The sequence below is a fragment of the Lissotriton helveticus genome, chromosome 7 (assembly GCF_964261635.1).
Source record: "Lissotriton helveticus chromosome 7, aLisHel1.1, whole genome shotgun sequence".
In the NCBI taxonomy this organism is placed as follows: Eukaryota; Metazoa; Chordata; class Amphibia; order Caudata; family Salamandridae; genus Lissotriton; species Lissotriton helveticus.
In genome coordinates, this window is record NC_136068.1 from 44,349,012 (window position 1) to 44,364,225 (window position 15,214).

At 52.7% G+C, this 15,214-nt stretch overlaps 1 protein-coding gene across 1 annotated transcript in view; it reads left to right on the forward strand.

The window, feature by feature from the left end:
• CD79A (CD79a molecule) overlaps positions 1–15,214 on the forward strand; it is a 93,543-nt gene that overhangs the window by 14,082 nt on the left and 64,247 nt on the right. The window lies entirely within an intron of this gene.

A 15,214-nucleotide genomic window follows, 5' to 3' on the forward strand; every position in this document is an offset into this window, starting at 1 on the left:
TGTCAATGTTTTAAAAAAAATCTTTTTTAAATTATAACAAGCTACATGACAGAAAACGAACAATACATTAAATATTTACACGGCTATAAATACTTTGTACATACATGAAAAACAAATTCTTTACACAGTACCAAAAAGAAAATTTCTTGCATCAAACATTACAAAAAACTAAGAATACATCACAAACAACATTAGACCAAACATTACATTCAAAAAATGAGAAAAATATAGAAAAAAACAATCCAAGGGGGAATTATAAGCAAATGAATGGCTCTTAAACAAATCAATACTGGACCAGCCGGTCCTAGTATCGTGGAGATGACATTTTATTCCACCCTATGAAAGTGCCGACGCGTTTCGAGATCAGGCACAATGTCGCTGATCTCTCATCAGGGCTGTTTTATTCTTTGTATCTACAAGATGCAAAGAAAATATTTTACTCATCACTTCTCAAAACCAAACTTCTTTTAAGGCAATGGGCTGAGAAAGAAAACTGCTACATACCAAACTTGTTAGTAAGTAGAGCAGGGCATTAAGGCGTAAAAGGGTTTCAAACCAATTATTTTAAACGTGGCCAGGCAGGACTACCTACAAAAAATTTTGAGAAGTTTTTGTACATTAGTAAATCAAACCAGCTCGTGGTTTCATTACTAAAGGGTAACCCAGTACTACTCGAAACATACCTTGATATTGTCGACTGCCGCCAACAGGCGTATTATATGTAGTCTACGACCATGCAGATAAGCTCCTAAAACAATAGTGAAAATTGTTTTAGTGGTAGGGCTGATAATTACAGTAGTCGCATAGTGCATGCATTATTAAAATACCAGAATGGGCAGGAGTCATTTCGCCTACCATAATGATGTATTTTTGTTCCCTTTTAAATTTTTGAAAGTTTTTGAAAATGTGCTCTCAATTGGCCGTTCTGTGTTAGCAAAAAAACGAAAAAACGAGTGTGAGCGCTTGTAGCTAAAAGTCTGAGCATTCAAACAGATTCTGAGCGTTAAATGGACCAAAAGCATGTCCTGGCAACTACCTGCTCGAAAATAACAGCACGCCACTGGTGCGATCAAAGTTTTCTCACAAGAAATGGCCGCGCAGGCACTTCCTGTATTTAAAGCCCACCTCCAAAAGAGGGCGTGATGGGACTTGTAGTGTCCTCAAACTTGCGCAACAAGAAAATTATATTTATTATGTGAAGCGCATATAAAGTGTCATTTTCAAAGAATAGCTGTATGAAACCTATTTTGTAACTATTTTAGTTACGCGCTGGGTTTGAGGTAAAAAACATCAAAACTTTATTGGCAACTCGTATAAAAAACTAATGTTGAAACCGGCCAATTCATTTGAATGCTGATTTAGATCGCATATATGTCACAAGTACGGCGAGCACAATAAGGGTCATTATTGTAATCATCTGTTGTATGCACCCTAAACAAACTTCATAACAGAGCATGTGGGGAGTATGTAGGTGACACTGCACCCATTTTTAAGATTGCATATATCTACCTGCCAGGCAGTGGCCACGCTTGTTTTTTATACGCAAGATATATTAATGGAAAGAGGACATAAGGCTACAGATTAAGGCCAGGGATGTCTAACAGATGCCAGTCCGCTATACTATGTGTCTGTGTCAATTATATGTGGGCTATCTCGGACAAGCTGTTAAGACCTGTTTGAGTGCTATTGTATTTCAAAATGAGATAAGCCTCTTTCTGTAGTAAGGCACGCTCAATGTCGGTGCATTTTGTCATAGAATGTGCAGTGAATAACACTGACCATTTAAATTCATGTTCATTATAGCCTTTATCACAGAAGTGTTCAACCAGCGGAGCTGTCATTATTATTTTTTTTTTATGCGTGATCGATGCTGGCTGATTCTTTGGTTGACTTGTTGGCTGGTCTTGCCTATGTAAATTAGTGGGCACGGGCAAAGTATTCCGTTAACAACATTTTTCGTTTTGCAGTTGGAGAATTCTGTATGTCTCCACTTAGTGCCCTGATGGACAAATTCATTGCCCTCAATTGTGGTAGAACAAGCAACACAATTGCCGCACCTGTGATGACCTCCACGGGCTTTAGGTTCCATTGTGACAAAAGGTCACTTTTAGGTTTTGGAATGGTAATATCAGCTCTAATCAATTGTTCGCCAATACTTCGATTTTTTCTGTAAGCAAAGATAGTTTTAGGAAATGGACAATTCAAACCTTCTAATAGATGCCAATTCTTTAAGACAGCTTGGCGCAACTTGTGGGTGTCGGGACAGAACGTTGTGACACACACCATTTTGTTCATCGGTGGGCATTGCTTCAGCGGCAGCAAGCATTCTCTTGGCGTATATCTAGCACGTTTGAATGAGTGCTTAAGGAGCTTCTTAGGGTAGCCCCTGTCTTGCATGTCATGACAAAAAGATCTTGCATGTCTTTCATAATCAGCCACATCCGAACAATTACGCCTAATTCTAAGCAATTGCCCATAGGGCAGATTGGCCTTTAGATTGTGTGGATGGGCGCTTCTGTGGTGCAGAATGGTGTTCCTATCAGTCGCCTTTTTTTGGAGCGATGTGACCAATCGTCCTTCCTCACATCTCACTTCAACATCCAAAAACGTCATGCGGCTAGTGCTGTTTTCTATTGAGAATTTGATGTCCATGTGTCTTGCATTGAGCCACCCATGGAAAGACATTAGCTCCGCCTGGCTCCCCTGCCAAAGGAGCCAGACGTCTTCAATGTAACGATACCACTGTAAAATTCGATCTCTGAATGGGTTGTTAGCTTCCACAAACTTCTGTTCGTATTGTGCCATGAAGAGAATCGCCATTTCTGGGGCATAAGGACACTCCATGGCAGTCCCCTTCACTTGCATGTAGAACTCACCATTGAAGGTGAAATAGTTTTTCCTAAGTGCTATTTCCGCCAATTCTAAGATAAAGGCAGTGGGGAGCCGATGTGGTCTTTCTCTCTGGTCAAGATAAATCTCCATCACTTGTAAAGCCTCTTCTTGGGGAATTTGAGTATATAGCGACGTGAAGTCCATCGTCACCATGATTTGAGACTGTACATCAAAGCTGGTTCCTTCAACTTTAACAAAAAATCAGTCGTATCTCGCAAATATGACTTAACCTGACTCAAAAAAGGTTTTAAGAAAAAGTCCACATACGGTGCGATCGGCTCTAGACATGAGTCGCACCCCGAAACGATGGGGCGGCCAGGGGGCTCTTGCATGCTCTTGTGGATCTTCGGAAGAAGCTACAGGACCGGAGTCCTGGGACATTTCTTAAGAAGGTAGTCGTATTCCTTGTTTCCCAAGAAGCCATTCTCTTTGCCATATTCTAAAACTTTGGCAATTTGTGCCTGAATGTCTTTAGTTGGATCCTCCGATAATGGGCGATACCAAGTGGTGTTCTTTACTTGTTTCTCACCTTCTACCTGATACATCGGGCGGGGCCAGATGACTACTGCCCCGCCCTTATCTGCTTGTTTGATGACGATAGATGGGTCATTTTTAAGCAAACCAATTGTCTCTCGTTGCTTCTTACTCATGTTCTGGTGGGTGAAGCTCTTGCTTTTCTCCATCTTATTGATAGAGGAAAGCAGTACCTGCTCAAATGCCAGCACCTGTTTAGGGATGTTGGTATAAGGAACACATTTTGACTTGTTTCTGAGGCCTGTTGTTTCCGTACTCTCAGTAGGTGGATTATTTGCAAAAAATGCCTTCAATCTTATTTTGAGGCAAAACTGTATCGCCTCTAATTTGAGTTTAGTATAGTCGGTATTCTTACTTGGCACGAATTTCAAGCCAAGATTAAGTACTGTTTCCTCCTCAATAGATAGTGCTCTTGAGGACAAATTAACAACCGTTGTAGATCTTCCTACGGTTTGTTGTTGCTGCTCCTGGTTCGCATATCCCATGGTACCTTGTACCTGGGTTTTACTTGTTTGCCCTTCTCTAAAAAAGTCACCCCTTTCTTTTGGTTCCTATTGTCTGATCCCGAGGAATCAGAGGAAGATGTACTGGAAAAAGTAGTGAATCGATTCCTAGACCTGCCTTGATAAGTTGACAAGGCTTGGCGAGAGTCAGATTGTGATTAATAATCCTCACGCAGAAAAGGATATACCTGCTCGATTTTAAATGCCTTTATGTCACGTTCGTACCTGTTGTTCTTATCGTTAATAGTGTTGTCCCTAAAGGACTGAACATCTTTTTCGATCTTATCTAAAAGCGACTTAGCATCTGTGACCACCTGGCTGGTCTCTATAGCCTTAGTTAATTCCTCTATTTCTTCTGCCTTTTTTTTGCACAATCTTTGTGCCGTTTCGATGGTGTGAACCATCAAATCACGGCTACACTTGGTGTTTATGTAACTGAAGCCCTTACGATACTCTAGATCTTCCGTAAAAATAACCAGGCCCGGACTGGCCGTTGCGGGCACCGGGCAATTCCCCGGTGGGCCGCAAGGGCGGGGGCCGGTTTTGGGCCCCTAGGAGCCGTTTTTGTTAGAAGGGCCGTTTTTGCAGCATAGCTGCAAAAACGGCCCTGTAACAAAATCAGCCGAAAACCGGCCCCGGCAAAGAGCTCGGCGGCACCTCCAATGCCCCCGAGTGGGGAGGGGGCGTCCGAGCACTTTGCCAGGGCTGGTTTTGGCTCCCAGTCCGGCCCTGAAAATAACCGGGATGTTCTTGACCTGAAGGCCCCAAGGGATTGTACCACCCTTAAGGTGCCTCGGGAGGAAGTGCCCGTGCAACTCAGTTCTGACGTGTTTTTTACGCAATCGAATTAGCTTGTCCGTTTCGTTCTGCTGTTTAGCACCAGTGCTCAGCGACACTGCGGAAAAAGGAGATGAAGCTATTAGGTTTTGGATGTGGGTCTCACTCAAGGACAATGTGTCCTTTTCTGCCATTCTAAGTGGAGACTTGCAGTCCCTCCGTTCAAATACATGTATGGTATTTCTTGGACTCCTTGAAGTCCTGTAATCCCTCGAGAGTAGCAACCCGCCCTAGATTCTATGAACAAAAGGGGATAGGTCCATAAACACGTGGTGGGGGCTAGACCCTTTATAGAATATGTAACACAAATTGCCCGAACCACAAAATCTCCACAAGCTTATTGAGAGGGAAAAGATCAATTTATTATGATCACCCTCGACACTTTACTTAGTGTCAATGTTTTTTTTAAATCTTTTTCAAGTTATAACAAGCTTTTAGAAAGTTAGCATTTGCTCACCTGACTATTTCAGCCCACCTCTGCCAGGATGTGTATCTGCTGTCTGGTTTGTGTGAGTGACAGGGCTGGGGAATTCCAGGGGACAGTCTGGGCTACCAGGTGGTGAATAGAGAGATTACACCAGGATAGGTGGGAGGAGTGGCCCTTGACTCTGAATAGGGATGTGCTCTGCCACCACAATGCTGGCTACACCTCCTGTGGAGCGTCTGCTGTCCCTGCCCTGCACCCTGAAAGAAGATGGCAGATTCCTGTCAACAAAGTGCTACAAAACTGGGTTGAACTAGGCTCAGGCCCCCTGGCCTGCAAAGACAAAGGAAACGCTGTATAAAAGTAGGAGCCCCGCTCCTAGACATTAGATCCTGTTTTGACCACGACAAACCTCTGTCCGACTAGAAGGACCAGGAGAAGCTGAAGGAGGAAACCTGTCCCTGACCTGGGGGACTGCCTGCAGTTGGTGCCTTGCTAAGAACAGAGAGGAAAAGACCAGAAAGGACTTTGAAGACTGGTGTCTGAAACAATCTCCAAGGGCTTGATACCGAGCTTGCCCCCTGACCTGAGCCCCAGAACCAGTGGGTTAAATTCTGCCTGTGCCCGTCTGCTGCTGGGCCCTTGTGTTCTCTTCCCTCGCCGGAGTCGTGACTCTGGTGCCCTCGCCCCTCCTAAGGTCGTGACAGCCCGGAGCCTGGCTGCCCCTGCCCGCTGAGAACCCCGCTCAAGTTCAAGTCGCTCTCTCCACGCTGTGCCGGGCCGCCCGCTCTCCTGTCACCTCGCCTGCCACAGAGCACGTTGTGCGCCTCTCACCCTCTCCCGCCGGAATCTGCACGGAGCGCATCTGAAAGCCCCGGACGGTCTGTACGTCGATACGTACCCGGCCGCCCCGCTTTGCCCTCCTGCATACCAAGGTCCTTGCCGCACCTCAAGTGAGCCTCTAGTACGTCCCGTACCGGAGGCCCCATGCTGCACCTGCCTGCCCGGGAACGCAACGCCCCCACAGATCCACAGGTACGACCCTGCAACGCGTACTGAGAAGAGTTCACCGCGCATCTCCCGCATACTAAGAAGAAGTACGCCCCGCAGGCCTGATCGGCGCCTCTCCCCGTGAGCTGCACTAGACCCCGGATCGCTCGCACCTCTCCACATCGTCCCGCTCACCCGCCTTGCACCTCGAGGGGGTTTCGAGCCGGATAATTCCTCGGAGAACCGCAGGCCCCATCCCGGGTCCGCCCTCACCAGTGGCCGCGCCTGAAACGCCTCAGACAGCCGCAACAAGGTACACTTGAATTTGATCCCGAGTTCACATCGGATCCAGGGTCCGCAACATTTGTTTTCCCTGTCGTCTCTCACTTACCAACGGGTTGCTTCACCAGCGCGAAGCACGTATCGACCCCCAGCGTACCTTGCTGACAAGAACACTAAAGAACTTTTGCCTATTTAAATCTTGTGGCCTCATTCGCTAAACGTTATATGGTCTTGTAAAGTAATCCTGCATATGAAGTATATTTTTACATAAAGTCTACGTATTTTTTATACAAATCTTACGACTGGTGTCCGTTTGTGGTGGGTCTTTGATATTACTGTTCGTGATCATAAATGCTTAACTAACTTAGCGCCCGGAGGATTAGCCTTGTCTGCTAGCGCTACGCAACCTAGAGGGTGAGCAGTGGTTATTCTTACGGAGTAGTTCCCTTGCCCTGACTAGAGGAGAGGGTCCCTGCTTGTCACAATTGCATACCTGTGCCAACCAGAGACCTCCGATTCTAACAGAGACCTACTGGCATGGGTGCAAATTCAGGACGGTCAGTGTAAAAGTTCAGGACAAAAATTCAGGACAGAATGTCAAAATTCAGGAACAAAATTGGGAAAAAACTTACGTTTTACAGACATATCAGAGGAGGTCGCACAATAATATATGAGTAAGTAAATAGACAACCAAAATAAGTACAAGTCAAAATAAGTTTATAGAAGGTTGAGACAATCGTGCACTTCACAGTTATTCAGTATGCGTGCAGCTTTGCAAAGCGACATCAGGCCCTTTCTGCAATCAAGATTATGCTAATGTAACAATAAACATTACATAGTATTTTTTTATTTGTATGTTTAAATCTTACTTTTAAATGTACAGTGAAAACGCTTTAGTTATTTTATTTTTATTTTCTTCAGCATGGTGCCAAGACAAAAGCAGAATGCCTTGCCCTAGTCTGATGCAGGAGAAGGCACACCACATGCTGTCACTACAATAGGGCCCATTGTCATTCTATAAGTGCTAATCAGCTGCAGTCTCAGAATGACAACCGCCACTCCACAGTCTTTGGGAGGTAGGGGAGGGGCCGATGTAGGCAGCCTCTTCTGTTTAACCCCTTGAGTGCTGCCGTCGGCCAACGGTCGTCGCGAGCACTACGTTGGCAGCGCTGCGCATGTCCGTTGGCCAACGCGGCCGCACCCGTTTCTTCGAACGTTCAGCACTGGCGCAGAAGGTTCGAAGCAACAAACGGGTTAAAAGATAAGTACGAGAGGCCCCTAGTGAAAACTTTTAAACTCATGGGGCCTCTCGCAGAGAAACAGCATACCTTTAATGACATTTTCCAATGTGATTTTAGTATGATGTCTGCAAGATATCTGGAACTTGCTTCCTCCATTGCTCCATGCCACCACCTCCACCCGGATCTTCAAAGCTGACCTCAAATCTCTTCTATTCCAAAGACACTTTCAAAACTAATTCCTTCATTCTCAGACCCCACCAAGAAGTTCGTTAGTCATTGTAAATTTGTAAAAAATTTTGTACATTCCTTGCTTGCTGTGTTTGATATTGTGTTCTTGCCTTCTATGTTTTTTCCCTACCTCCTCTTGCCTGCTGTGTTTGATACTGTGTCCTGCTATTTTTGTAACGTTCTATTTTGTAACATTTCTCTCATGTAACGTAACTGGTTCCATTGTACAGCGCTCTGACACCTTCGGGTAAAGTCAGCGCTATATAAAAATGCATTAAATAGAAAAATAAAAAAATAAGGTATCAGTAAACAGACGCCTTACAGACATCATACTAAAATAACGGACGGTCCGTGAAATTTACTGACGGTTGATCACCCTACTCTGAACCTGGGCCTAGGAAGTCCTCACTCAGAGCACCCAATCCGAGCTACAGGCTCCTGAAGCAAAGTGCCACTGGCTACAAGTGCCAACCGGAAGAGGAGTCATGGGCGTCAGGGGGGCACGTGGCAGTCGTGCAACTGACAAACCTTGGACTGACAGGAAGTCAGCGTCACGCGGAGGGAGAATCATTGGATCTATCATGGCCCCCGCTCATATCTGCCTTCATTTCCAGGTCACCCCTCTTTCATTCTTCGTTCACGCCTCATTCTACCCTTGCCAGTCCTGCTGCCCCTCGGTCTCTTTTCCTCGCACCTGTCCCAGCGACATAAGGGAGGCCAGGTTGTCTCCGAAGATCAGGTGCTTCCAGACGGCATCTATGAGGACAGGGAAGGGAGGGTCAAGGCTGCCGTGCCAGGGTCCAATGCCCGTCAGTGTACTATGGGTAGCAGAGGTGCATATACAGGGATAAAAGGTACTCCCTCGACCAGAAGCACTGCAAGGGTACCTGAGAGGCAGACGCCACCCCCCTACCTCTGCCATGAACACTGTAGGGGTACCTGTGGGGCAGGTGCCCCCTCTGTCATGCCCACTGTAGGAGTACCCAAGGGAGAGCCCCCCCCTCTGCCATGAACACTGTAGGGGTACCCAAGGGCAGGTCCCCCTCTGCCATGAACACTGTAGGGGTACCCAAGGGCAGGCCCCCCTCTGCCATGAACACTGTAGGGGTACCCAAGGGCAGGTGCCCCTCTGCCATGAATACTGTAGGGGTACCCGAGGGCAGGTGCCCCCTCTGCCATGAACACTGTAGGGGTACCCAAGGGCAGGTGCCCCCTCTGCCATGAATACTGTAGGGGTACCCAAGGGCAGGTGCCCCCTCTGCCATGAACACTGTAGGGGTACCCAAGGGCAGGTGCCCCTCTGCCATGAACACTGTAGGGGTACCCGAGGGCAGGTGCCCCTCTGCCATGAACACTGTAGGGGTACCCAAGGGCAGGTGCCCCCTCTGCCATGAATACTGTAGGGGTACCCGAGGGCAGGTGCCCCCTCTGCCATGAACACTGTAGGGGTACCCAAGGGCAGGTGCCCCCTCTGCCATGAATACTGTAGGGGTACCCGAGGGCAGGTGCCCCCTCTGCCATGAACACTGTAGGGGTACCCAAGGGCAGGTGCCCCCTCTGCCATGAATACTGTAGGGGTACCCGAGGGCAGGTGCCCCCTCTGCCATGAACACTGTAGGGGTACCCAAGGGCAGGTGCCCCCTCTGCCATGAATACTGTAGGGGTACCCGAGGGCAGGTGCCCCCTCTGCCATGAACACTGTAGGGGTACCCAAGGGCAGGTGCCCCCTCTGCCATGAATACTGTAGGGGTACCCACGGGCAGGTGCCCCCTCTGCAATGAACACTGTAGGGGTACCCAAGGGCAGGTGCCCCTCTGCCATGAACACTGTAGGGGTACCCAAGGGCAGGTGCCCCCTCTGCCATGAATACTGTAGGGGTACCCACGGGCAGGTGCCCCCTCTGCAATGAACACTGTAGGGGTACCCAAGGGCAGGTGCCCCTCTGCCATGAACACTGTAGAGGTACCCAAGGGCAGGTGCCCCCTCTGCCATGAATACTGTAGGGGTACCCACGGGCAGGTGCCCCTCTGCCATGAACACTGTAGGGGTACCCAAGGGCAGGTGCCCCCTCTGCCATGAATACTGTAGGGGTACCCGAGGGCAGGTGCCCCCTCTGCCATGAATACTGTAGGGGTACCCAAGGGCAGGTGCCCCCTCTGCCATGAATACTGTAGGGGTACCCACGGGCAGGTGCCCCCTCTGCCATGAATACTGTAGGGGTACCCAAGGGCAGGTGCCCCCTCTGCCATGAACACTGTAGGGGTACCCACGGGCAGGTGCCCCTCTGCCATGAACACTGCAGGGGTACCCAAGGGCAGGTGCCCCCTCTGCCATGAACACTGTAGGGGTACCTGTGGGGCTGGTACCCCCTCTGCAATGAACACTGTAGGGGTACCCACGGGCAGGTGCCCCCTCTGCAATGAACACTGTAGGGGTACCCACGGGCAGGTGCCCCTCTGCCATGAACACTGTAGGGGTACCCAAGGGCAGGTGCCCCTCTGCCATGAACACTGTAGGGGTACCCAAGGGCAGGTGCCCCCTCTGCCATGAATACTGTAGGGGTACCCGAGGGCAGGTGCCCCTCTGCAATGAATACTGTAGGGGTACCCAAGGGCAGGTGCCCCTCTGCAATGAATACTGTAGGGGTACCCAAGGGCAGGTGCCCCCTCTGCCATGAACACTGTAGGGGTACCCAAGGGCAGGTGCCCCTCTGCAATGAATACTGTAGGGGTACCCACGGGCAGGTGCCCCCTCTGCCATGAACACTGTAGGGGTACCCAAGGGCAGGTGCCCCTCTGCAATGAACACTGTAGGGGTACCCGAGGGCAGGTGCCCCCTCTGCCATGAACACTGTAGGGGTACCCAAGGGCAGGTGCCCCTCTGCAATGAACACTGTAGGGGTACCCGAGGGCAGGTGCCCCCTCTGCCATGAACACTGTAGGGGTACCCAAGGGCAGGTACCCCCTCTGCCATGAACACTGTAGGGGTACCCAAGGGCAGGTACCCCCTCTGCCATGAACACTGTAGGGGTACCCAAGGGCAGGTGCCCCTCTGCAATGAATACTGTAGGGGTACCCACGGGCAGGTGCCCCCTCTGCCATGAACACTGTAGGGGTACCCAAGGGCAGGTACCCCCTCTGCCATGAACACTGTAGGGGTACCCAAGGGCAGGTGCCCCTCTGCAATGAATACTGTAGGGGTACCCACGGGCAGGTGCCCCCTCTGCCATGAACACTGTAGGGGTACCCACGGGCAGGTGCCCCCTCTGCCATGAACACTGTAGGGGTACCCAAGGGCAGATGCCCCCTCTGCAATGAACACTGTAGGGGTACCCAAGGGCAGGTGCCCCCTCTGCCATGAACACTGTAGGGGTACCCACGGGCAGGTGCCCCTCTGCCATGAACACTGTAGGGGTACCCAAGGGCAGATGCCCCCTCTGCAATGAACACTGTAGGGGTACCCAAGGGCAGGTGCCCCCTCTGCCATGAACACTGTAGGGGTACCCGAGGGCAGGTCCCCCTCTGCCATGAACACTGTAGGGGTACCCGAGGGCAGGTGCCCCCTCTGCCATGAACACTGTAGGGGTACCCAAGGGCAGGTGCCCCTCTGCCATGAACACTGTAGGGGTACCCAAGGGCAGGTGCCCCTCTGCCATGAACACTGTAGGGGTACCCGAGGGCAGGTGCCCCCTCTGCCATGAACACTGTAGGGGTACCCGAGGGCAGGTGCCCCTCTGCCATGAACACTGTAGGGGTACCCGAGGGCAGGTGCCCCCTCTGCCATGAATACTGTAGGGGTACCCGAGGGCAGGTGCCCCCTCTGCCATGAACACTGTAGGGGTACCCAAGGGCAGGTACCCCCTCTGCCATGAACACTGTAGGGGTACCCAAGGGCAGGTACCCCCTCTGCCATGAACACTGTAGGGGTACCCAAGGGCAGGTGCCCCTCTGCAATGAATACTGTAGGGGTACCCACGGGCAGGTGCCCCCTCTGCCATGAACACTGTAGGGGTACCCAAGGGCAGGTACCCCCTCTGCCATGAACACTGTAGGGGTACCCAAGGGCAGGTGCCCCTCTGCAATGAATACTGTAGGGGTACCCACGGGCAGGTGCCCCCTCTGCCATGAACACTGTAGGGGTACCCACGGGCAGGTGCCCCCTCTGCCATGAACACTGTAGGGGTACCCAAGGGCAGATGCCCCCTCTGCAATGAACACTGTAGGGGTACCCAAGGGCAGGTGCCCCCTCTGCCATGAACACTGTAGGGGTACCCACGGGCAGGTGCCCCTCTGCCATGAACACTGTAGGGGTACCCAAGGGCAGATGCCCCCTCTGCAATGAACACTGTAGGGGTACCCAAGGGCAGGTGCCCCCTCTGCCATGAACACTGTAGGGGTACCCGAGGGCAGGTCCCCCTCTGCCATGAACACTGTAGGGGTACCCGAGGGCAGGTGCCCCCTCTGCCATGAACACTGTAGGGGTACCCGAGGGCAGGTGCCCCTCTGCCATGAACACTGTAGGGGTACCCAAGGGCAGGTGCCCCTCTGCCATGAACACTGTAGGGGTACCCAAGGGCAGGTGCCCCTCTGCCATGAACACTGTAGGGGTACCCGAGGGCAGGTGCCCCCTCTGCCATGAACACTGTAGGGGTACCCGAGGGCAGGTGCCCCTCTGCCATGAACACTGTAGGGGTACCCGAGGGCAGGTGCCACCTCTGCCATGAATACTGTAGGGGTACCCGAGGGCAGGTGCCTCCTCTGCCATGAACACTGTAGGGGTACCCGAGGGCAGGTGCCCCCTCTGCCATGAACACTGTAGGGGTACCCACGGGCAGGTGCCCCTCTGCCATGAACACTGTAGGGGTACCCAAGGGCAGGTGCCCCCTCTGCCATGAATACTGTAGGGGTACCCAAGGGCAGGTGCCCCCTCTGCCATGAATACTGTAGGGGTACCCACGGGCAGGTGCCCCTCTGCCATGAACACTGTAGGGGTACCCAAGGGCAGGTGCCCCCTCTGCCATGAATACTGTAGGGGTACCCACGGGCAGGTGCCCCCTCTGCAATGAACACTGTAGGGGTACCCAAGGGCAGGTGCCCCCTCTGCCATGAACACTGTAGGGGTACCCAAGGGCAGGTGCCCCCTCTGCCATGAATACTGTAGGGGTACCCACGGGCAGGTGCCCCTCTGCCATGAACACTGTAGGGGTACCCAAGGGCAGGTGCCCCCTCTGCCATGAACACTGTAGGGGTACCCAAGGGCAGGTGACCCCTCTGCCATGAACACTGTAGGGGTACCCGAGGGCAGGTGCCCCCTCTGCCATGAATACTGTAGGGGTACCCGAGGGCAGGTGCCCCCTCTGCCATGAACACTGTAGGGGTACCCAAGGGCAGGTGCCCCCTCTGCCATGAATACTGTAGGGGTACCCACGGGCAGGTGCCCCTCTGTCATGAACACTGTAGGGGTACCCATGGGCAGGTGCCCCCTCTGCAATGAACACTGTAGGGGTACCCGAGGGCAGGTGCCCCCTCTGCCATGAACACTGTAGGGGTACCCGAGGGCAGGTGCCCCTCTGCCATGAACACTGTAGGGGTACCCAAGGGCAGGTGCCCCTCTGCCATGAACACTGTAGGGGTACCCGAGGGCAGGTGCCCCTCTGCCATGAACACTGTAGGGGTACCCGAGGGCAGGTGCCCCCTCTGCCATGAACACTGTAGGGGTACCCGAGGGCAGGTGCCCCTCTGCCATGAACACTGTAGGGGTACCCGAGGGCAGGTGCCCCCTCTGCCATGAACACTGTAGGGGTACCCGAGGGCAGGTGCCCCCTCTGCCATGAACACTGTAGGGGTACCCACGGGCAGGTGCCCCTCTGCCATGAACACTGTAGGGGTACCCAAGGGCAGGTGCCCCCTCTGCCATGAATACTGTAGGGGTACCCACGGGCAGGTGCCCCCTCTGCAATGAACACTGTAGGGGTACCCAAGGGCAGGTGCCCCCTCTGCCATGAACACTGTAGGGGTACCCAAGGGCAGGTGCCCCCTCTGCCATGAATACTGTAGGGGTACCCACGGGCAGGTGCCCCTCTGCCATGAACACTGTAGGGGTACCCAAGGGCAGGTGCCCCCTCTGCCATGAACACTGTAGGGGTACCCAAGGGCAGGTGCCCCCTCTGCCATGAATACTGTAGGGGTACCCACGGGCAGGTGCCCCCTCTGCCATGAATACTGTAGGGGTACCCAAGGGCAGGTGCCCCCTCTGCCATGAACACTGTAGGGGTACCCAAGGGCAGGTGCCCCCTCTGCCATGAACACTGTAGGGGTACCCAAGGGCAGGTGCCCCCTCTGCCATGAACACTGTAGGGGTACCCAAGGGCAGGTGCCCCCTCTGCCATGAATACTGTAGGGGTACCCGAGGGCAGGTGCCCCCTCTGCCATGAACACTGTAGGGGTACCCAAGGGCAGGTGCCCCCTCTGCCATGAACACTGTAGGGGTACCCACGGGCAGGTGCCCCCTCTGCAATGAACACTGTAGGGGTACCCAAGGGCAGGTGCCCCCTCTGCCATGAATACTGTAGGGGTACCCAAGGGCAGGTGCCCCCTCTGCCATGAATACTGTAGGGGTACCCACGGGCAGGTGCCCCCTCTGCCATGAACACTGTAGGGGTACCCGAGGGCAGGTGCCCCCTCTGCCATGAATACTGTAGGGGTACCCGAGGGCAGGTGCCCCCTCTGCCATGAATACTGTAGGGGTACCCAAGGGCAGGTGCCCCCTCTGCCATGAACACTGTAGGGGTACCCATGGGCAGGTGCCCCCTCTGCAATGAACACTGTAGGGGTACCCAAGGGCAGGTGCCCCTCTGCCATGAACACTGTAGGGGTACCCAAGGGCAGGTGCCCCCTCTGCCATGAATACTGTAGGGGTACCCACGGGCAGGTGCCCCCTCTGCAATGAACACTGTAGGGGTACCCAAGGGCAGGTGCCCCCTCTGCCATGAACACTGTAGGAGTACCCAAGGGCAGGTGCCCCTCTGCCATGAACACTGTAGGGGTACCCGAGGGCAGGTGCCCCCTCTGCCATGAACACTGTAGGGGTACCCGAGGGCAGGTCCCCCTCTGCCATGAACACTGTAGGGGTACCCGAGGGCAGGTGCCCCCTCTGCCATGAACACTGTAGGGGTACCCGAGGGCAGGTGCCCCTCTGCCATGAACACTGTAGGGATACCCAAGGGCAGGTGCCCCTCTGCCATGAACGCTGTAGGGGTACCCGAGGGCAGGTGCCCCTCTGCC